The sequence below is a fragment of the Teleopsis dalmanni genome, chromosome 2 (genome assembly GCF_002237135.1).
Source record: "Teleopsis dalmanni isolate 2A chromosome 2, ASM223713v2, whole genome shotgun sequence".
Lineage (NCBI taxonomy): Eukaryota > Metazoa > Arthropoda > Insecta > Diptera > Diopsidae > Teleopsis > Teleopsis dalmanni.
The window spans coordinates 96,537,617-96,546,495 of NC_051847.1; positions in this window are offsets into that span (position 1 = coordinate 96,537,617).

Consider the following 8,879-nt stretch of genomic DNA (forward strand, 5'->3'; position numbering starts at 1 on the left):
TCTTTGCTCGATGAGTAAGTTCTTCCTTTTCAATTTAGGCTATGCCAACAAATCGAATTCTGTTGAAACAGCAATTCACACATCATTTACATCAAAAACATTTTCATTCAAAATTAATTGTTACCACCGAAACCCTGTTCGGAATCCGGAATTGTGCTCTAGAAATTTTTAGTGGTGTCGGTGGTACTCAACGTTAATTGTTGCAAATTTATCAGCGGAAATACTCATTAGTGTGGAGAGGCTGGGTGGCTGCTTGGCTGGGAGGCTGTGGGGCGATGGAGTTGAAAGCGTGAAAGCGAATATGAATTTCAACACGTGGTATTCAATAATTTATTATTATCTATGTGCATTCACTATTTTAAATCAAATCTGTGAACCACGTTTACAATTCAACTTTTATTGAATCGTCGGTAAATTCTGAAAAGAAATCAATTCACTATAAAATATCAAACACCAAATAGATTTTGATAGTTTTATGTATTTTAAATTTCAAAAAAAAAATAATTAAAAAAAATATATATATATTTATATAGGTATATATATATTGCATATATTTATTATTTTATCACGGTGACTGCTTCTGAGGACCATGTTTGACATTAAACGCTTAAAAATATTTCAGATATTTGAATGCAAATAACAAAAATACAACAAAAACATATATATATTTGATATAAAAAAGTTTTGAGAAAAAATTTTACTTATTTAACTGTACGCAACTTTTTAATTTACTTTATATTTAAGAATTTTTTTTAATTCGTAGCTCACAATTCAATTCTTCACCTCTGAAGTTCTATATAAATACTACAGCTATCCAGGTTGTCGACATGTTTAAATACTTAGGAGTTATGCTCACCCCTAAGCATAACTTAAATCCACACATATCTCAGGTTTTCAGATCGCCACTTTTCGTCACATCCAATTCAAGAACACTCTGCTTAAGCATAATGCTTAAGCTAATATACGTAACGTTAAGACTAAGTTACTCTGCTAAGAGCAGCTTAGCATTTGCCTACGTAATCCCAATTTAGTCTGGTATAAGATTGGCTCAAAAAGAACGCTTGCTCGCTATTGAGAGGAGTGTGTTAACTATAGATGCAAGCCCAATGGCCATAATCCAATCTAGATCTTTACTCTAACGTTAATATAGAAAGACTAAGTGAGCACCTGTTATTTTTCGAGCGCAGATATTTCCAGATATAATTTACACCTTATATTCTGTACAGCGAAGAACTACCCACTGTTCTTCTCTAAGTTCCTTCGCACAAGTTTCTTCAATTTCTTGCTTTCTATTTCAACGAAATGGATCACTTCCTCCACACAATTCCGAATAAGAGCATAACGTCATTCACTTTCAAGATATAAACTCAACATCGTTCTTGCAAGTACTGGACATTAACAGAAGAATGTTCTGTGTTGTCAACAATTTCGAGTCACGATTGATATGTTGGATCTACGATGTTAGCCATAGTGGTCATGTGGTACTCACCTGTGTTATGTCCTGTGATGAATCTAATCAGTACTCAAATGTCATTTCTCCTTAATAGCATGAAAAACTTCGTCAGTCCACGGACAAATCTTTTATAAAGGGTTTCGTTACCTTGGCAGTTTACATTGCAGATCATCGCTATTGATATAACGAATGGATTTTGCAGGATTAACATCGATTTTTCGCTCTGACTTTATAGGTATTTTGGGTTAACTTATTAGCTAATGCGATTCATTTGCAAGTATACAAAATTTTTTAAGTTGTTATAAAAATACATTTTCCTTCATGTAAAGAACACACTTGACTGAATTATACGACATCTATTAATTTATTTCAAACATTGTCATCGCTTTATTAGAAATTACTGTTAAAACTTCTTCAGAATCATAAACAATATCAACAATATTATGAGCGGTTTGAAGAAGTAAACTTCGGATCAGCATTACTGTTTCTGAAAATCCATTTATTACCTCTGACCCTCAAAAATTCATTTCAGCAACAAAGCACGCTAAGGATATATTAAAAACGCTTCAATAAATTTCAGAAACTGTAAATTTTTTTTCTTCTAAAAATTAATCAATACTTAGACTACAAATTTCATGATACATATCACTAGAAAAAACTTGCACTAATCCGGAAAACACATTTTCAATATCTAAGTTTTCAAATACTGCATCCAGAATTTGCGCAAACCGAAAAGGTGCTACTTTAAAAGTAATATTTTTATCACTATCACTTATTATTAATTCTCTTCAATACTTGAGTATTATTTTTCATGAGTTGAAATTAATATAGATACGGCATTTAATTGAATGATGGTTGCTTGGTTTTAGTGAAGGTATAACTTATTTTTTAGTCCAAACAAGACTAAGGCGCTGTCTTGTTAGAACACCTCTTATCAGGAAGAGTGTAGCCTCAAACCAACTTGCGTTGTTGATACAGAAAATATTTTTTCAAAGTTTTATGTTTAGTACGCAGCCCTCGTTAGTAGAAGAACTGAATCTTGCTAGGCCTATGCATCAGTTGTTTCTTTTTCGCCTTTCTATCTGAAGCTCCTGCATCTTGGTAAAAGGTATAACTAATTTTTTAGTATGGGTGCCAAGTGCCCGAGTTTCGCCAAATCGATCTTGATTTTGCCGGGTACTATATTTTCTATCGATAAGTTGTAGTTTGGTAACATTAGTTTGAATAATATGCAGCCATCCATTTCAGTTTTGCTACATTGGAATATGAAATTGAATATGTCTTTGAAAATCTTATTGTGTTAAATTAATTCATACTGCAATATTATGAAATGATAATGAACATATGATAACTGATATTAAAGAGAGTTTTGATATTGTTTTGTTTTCTATGTAAAAAAATTAAAGTATTTAATTTTTACTTTGAATATCTATTGTTTTTATTTAAAATGCTGTCGTTATATTCTTTCTTTTTTCAGTTAAATGAAATTTCGATTCCCAATAGAATAATTTTTTTCAGCGCTTTTTATAGAAGCCTTAGAGTTGTATTCCGTGAGTTGATACATGTTTAAAACTTTTTTCCGTCTCATGTTCCCTGAATTACTCCGGAAGTACTTAAGCGCATCGACTGCATTTCCTGTTTTTGTTTTTAAACAAGATTCTCAGGTATTTTTCAATATTCTTTATTTTGTTGTATCTTTGAGTTCTTATGTTAACATTCTTGTCATATTATTTGTAGCTTTTTATTCTCTTTAAGTATATCAAATCATTTTTTTCGCAATACTGATGGCGGAAAAATACTTTAAAATGCTGCCTAGAGCAACACGAAAACGTATTTTAGTTCGATGATGAATATTCAGTTCATGATTATTTTAATTTATATTTTCATATTAATAAACGATAGCTTAAATTTCTTAAATAAATTTATTTATAATTAATTCTAATAAAAAGTTCACCTAACAACTTTTTTAACAAGTCCTGGTTTTATTGGTTTTTTTTCATAAGACTCAGAACTAAGAAATAAAAACAAAAAATTTTTATTAAGTAAATAATTTTTTTTAATAATTAATTAATATTGTCGACTTAAATTTTAATAAAATTAAATGTCGGTTATTTGGCAACTGAATTTATTATTAAGTAACACTCACCATGTAATAGTTACAATTTTTTAAAAATATAAATATAAACTTAGTGGATAATTATTCATTTGAGTCCTTAGTAACCGACCTTAAATCCGGTTATATTAAAAATTGATAAATAATTTTTTTTAGTAAGTATATAATTTATGATACTATATCAGCATCGCACACATATATAAAAAAAATTAAACACATCACTAGCCAATATACATAATAATTTGATCAGTTTGGAGAATTTGTAGATATAGAAGATTTATCTTAAGAGCTCATGGATTGGTATATTTCGGAAAGATGGTTCATAGCGAAAAAAAAAATTTTAAATACTTTTTAAGTTTATTTATTTTATTTAATTTATTTATATTAAAATATTTACTTAAAATATTTAAATATTTTAAATATTTAAATATAAATACCGAAGGCAACAAATAGGTTAATAACATCAGCTACCTTAAAAATGGGCTAGGTTACAAAAAACAATAATTGCAGGTTTATTTGATTTAATATTTTTAAAAGTTGGGACATTACTAACATGGACATATACATGGCTTAGTAGGTCATAGGCATATATGGTTTATATTTACTTCTTGTATAACATATTTTAGGAATAGTGTGCCTATATATCATTAGTCAAGAACTAATGCAACTGAAAATTGTGAACTGAATAACAAACAAAATAAAAGAAAAATAATAATAACATTTTTTGATAATATTGATGCAAATGATCATTAAAGAAATCATTTGGGGTTATATCTTACAAATAGTGCGCTTAATGTTGCCTTCCAAAACTAATATATCTGCTAGATTGTATGCGAAAATCAATGTTTTTAAGTACTTACACATAAATTAGTCATACACAAGATTAGATTAAATCATGTTCTCATCAACCTTTTCCTTTCATAAGTCGACGATTTTACATGGTTCCAGCTTTTTGAAAATAAGGATTCCGTTAACATAGCTCGATACTGAGTTATATTGTCTTTGAAACAAATATGTCAATTGATTATTAAAAAATATAATGAGGGAGAATTGACTTATTGACTTATGATCCTTTAAGGATATATATACTGATATAACGCAGACGAGCGTCTTGGAGTTTAAATTCAATCACTGATATTAATAAGGACGTCAGCATTAATCCTCGCGTATAATCTTCAACATTGCTAATGAGTAGAAAACAAGTTCTCTGGATAGTGTTGAAGTGATTTAGGATGGTCTTCCTCGGCAATCGCTTCAGTGGTGGTGGTATTATCATTCACGTATTTCTACTTTAAATAGATATACATATATTCTTCGTATTGTAGTATTATATAATATCTATTATAGCATATATTGTAGTATAAGTGTATATGTATTTCTATAATTATGTTATTATTATAATATTAAATATGAGTTATATATAACATAATAACTCTAGTTTGTTAAGTTCGATTATCACCATAAATGTATCATGTAAATTTTAAGAGAATAAATGAGTCAGAATACCATTAACAGACAAAAGCAACAGTTCCTTTCAATTCAATTCTGAGGCGCTCGATTACAGTATGCATATACAAAGGAGTAAATGGTTGGTGGATCATTTTGATGAATTATACTGTCCATATCTTTTATCGAGTACTGATTTTGAAACTAAGATTTCTAAAATTCATATTTATTCGGGTGTGAATCTATCCGTATTGCTTTGTGCACATGTTTTGTTTATTGTATATGAATATATAGTTATATATATATTCATTAAAATTGCAATTATTATTGTTAGGGAATATGGCACTGCTGCCGTCGGGTATATTGTGTCCCCTGTTGCGTCAATAAAAAGTAGTATAGAACCTACTTTACCAAGTTTTATTGTCACTTCCGTGAGAAAATACATTCCCAGGAGCTTATTACGTATGTGCATTAGCGTAGGGCATTCTAACAGAATTCTAACAGTGTGGCCGACTCCTCATTCTCTTCACAGAATCTGTAGTTTGCATCCGTATGTATACCTAGTCTCGTAAGGTGGTATTTTAATTTACAATGCCCTGTTTAGATACCTATGATGATACATATTTATAGTGTTGGCCATTATAAACTCAGTTGCTAAAAGTACACCCCTCTTCCGTCAAAATCTTATATTTGAAATCTTGAATGACTTTCTGGTGCAAAAAAAATTGGCTGACTGTGGTGATTAAGTGGTTCACAGTGTAAAATGATAACAATACTAAATAAAATGTCACATATGGAAGGTTTAACAATTGATCAGAAAAATAATAATGTTAGATGAAAATAATATGAATTGAAAAAATACAAATAGGAAACTTTTTCAGAGCAAAGTATGTATGATTAACCAATTTTTGTTATGGAATATATATATAGTAATTTTATTGAATATAAGCACCAGCACTCTAAAAATTATCATTTTTAAATAGCTTAACATTTCTAGTATGGCAGAAGCTCATTTTCCGCGCCACAACAAATAAATCGTCGTAAATGACCCACATTGCACAGAGATATGAATATAAACTGTGTTCATACTGTTTTAATATTTTTATAAAAGCTGAATTCCAGAAAGTTATTATTTGTATTTTAGCTCGCTTTTTAAATATTTTCCTATTACGACCAACAAGTATGTACTTTTTACACTTGTTCCATTTACTCTCCTTTTTTTAATATATTTTTTAATTTTCATTTTGCGTTCGCTGCTTCGCTTTGCTTTTCGCTTTTGTATGCAAACGGATTACATTCAGTCCATTAACATTTTATGTATTTGTATTATGGCAACTAAATTTTTAATGTTTTAACGTCGACAACATTGCAATTTTGCATCCAGCATCCAGCAGTCAGCATCAGCATCAGAATCAGCATCCACCACCAGTGGAGCTGGAATATGGCAGTGCAACACGCGCCATGCTGCTTTCGCCGGAGGACACGCACAGTAACGAGCCACAACTCGCACGAACATTTAACAACTTCATTTTTAACACTCATCAGAAATGAAAACCAACAAAAAAGGACCCAATGAACAGAAAACAGTCCATTTGAAATTGTAGAAAATGTTATTATTGTTGTTTTTCCTGTTGTTTTTGTATATTGTACACATAATATTCGTAATGAAAGTGTTCTGAGCAATCAAAACGGAGTAAAATCCATGTATCCAGTTTCATTAAATTGCACAAATAAAGGACTCGCATGCACACTTACAAATTTTTAAGTTCAGCTCTTCAGCTCAGTTTATGGTTAATGGTGAAAAAGGATTGAATTAAGTAGAACTCTGCAGCTACTCGATATTCTTATTCATGTCATTTATCCAATATCAAATGTAAAGAATCTTAACTTGAAAACTTTTTGGTTTGATAATATTGCCATTATTATCGTCATTGTTGGCTCTGTGATTCGGAACGAATTTAAGTTTAAGTTAATAATGTTGCCCAAGTATCTCAATCTTCTTAAACTTGTCTTTAATTTTTCTTTCTTCCAATGCAATTTAATATAAGTTGTCTATCAACGGAATTACAATACTTTTACATCTTGACAGTTGCTAATTCCCCAGTCTTTCACATTACCTTTATATCTTTGATAAGACACTCAATATAGGAATTTCTTAATAGTTGGTAATTTTACAGTTCTTTATAGGTTAGGTTTGATTGGATTGGCTGCCTTATGCCCACAGTCGTTGAAATACTACAGTTTAGCGTTGTACATATGCAGACTAGAACTCTTCCCTACATTTAGTTCTGGAATTGGAAATTGGTACAAAAGGAGCCTTCTAGCTGCAGTACCGGCTGTTGGACGTTTCCACTTCAAAAATTTTAATAATAATACATAATAATAACAATGCAGACTAGAAGTCAACACAAGTAATGGTGAAAAGCACGACTCTCTCTTAAGTGAAACTGAACCAATCTCCATAAATGAACCAAGTCCATAAACTCGTTGAAGTCTCTAATTTTGCAAGAAAATAGGTCTCTAAGATTATAAATCTTTTCTAGTCAATGATAGATACTAATACATGAGGTACGGTACAGATTCTCATACGCAGAGCTACAACCCTTACGAAAGTCATTATAGGGTAGATCTAGTCTCACTGCATGTTTTCCTAGTACGTAGTGTCCCGTCAATACCACTACGATAGTGCTAAACAGATTACGCCTCAGTTGAGGAAGAAGATTGTTATGTTTCTTGTCCAGGTTGGACCTAGTCGATCTTTAGATCTGATAGTAGGGATTATGTGCTCAAGTTTATTGAGCACAGATATTTTTCAGATATTTTTCTTTGATTGCCATCTTACTCATTGCAAGTGGTATACCAATCAATATCTGAGAAATAAAGGACAGAGAGTAGAGTGCCTGTTTAGGGAATTTTGTCTGTCCTGCAGTTGTCCTAGAAGTCCTTCTATCCACCTAGGTATCTAATTATATGAACGCACACTAACACGCAAGAAGCATAGCATTCTCGTTAAAAGAAGCACAATAATCTCGAACTGTTACGGTTGTAGCTGTAGTTCCTATCAGATTTGATAGATTTGATAACTGTCTGAGAAGATTATAATATTTATATCAGGAATATTGTTGCCTAGGATCAAATTTTGTTGCTTAGTGAATTGCTATATTTTCTGCTTAAAAGATATTCCAATGGTTTCGTGATTGAAGCGAGATGATGAGACCTTCCAATTCTATATAATATCTTAATATTATTGACACTATATAGATATATTTCGCTCTTCTTTTATTATACTGCTTTGTGTTTAGTAATAATATTTATTTATTTTTAAAATTTATTTTCTTCCCACCAGTAATTCGTGTTACAATGTATATGACTCTCGTAATACTTTTTTAAGCACTGAATCGAAATTGATATGAAGTATATAAGTAGATAGTAGAAATCTGCTTAGGAATTCTATATTTTAACTTACATTCGGATGCAAGAGGCACCAGTGGGATTGGAGAAACAAGTTAAGAGCAATATCTGGGATTTAAAGATAATTCACAAATTGAAAAAACAAAGTCGACGTAATCATGTGACTGCGGCGATCAGAATTTATTGTTTGTGACCCAACTTCATCACTTATTACTCCATCATATCAAATCATAGTCACATCATAGTGTATATGTAGCAAATGAAGTACTTGTCTTATATACAAACAATTTTCTTTATTGACAAGTCCTACTAGTGAAAAATGGAACTTATTAATCTGACATTAATTCAATGCTAAAAATCCACATCATTTTTGCAATAAGTTTACACAAATTTAGTATATTTACCGGCTGATTAATAATATATATATAACATATATAATATTATCAAATACGATAT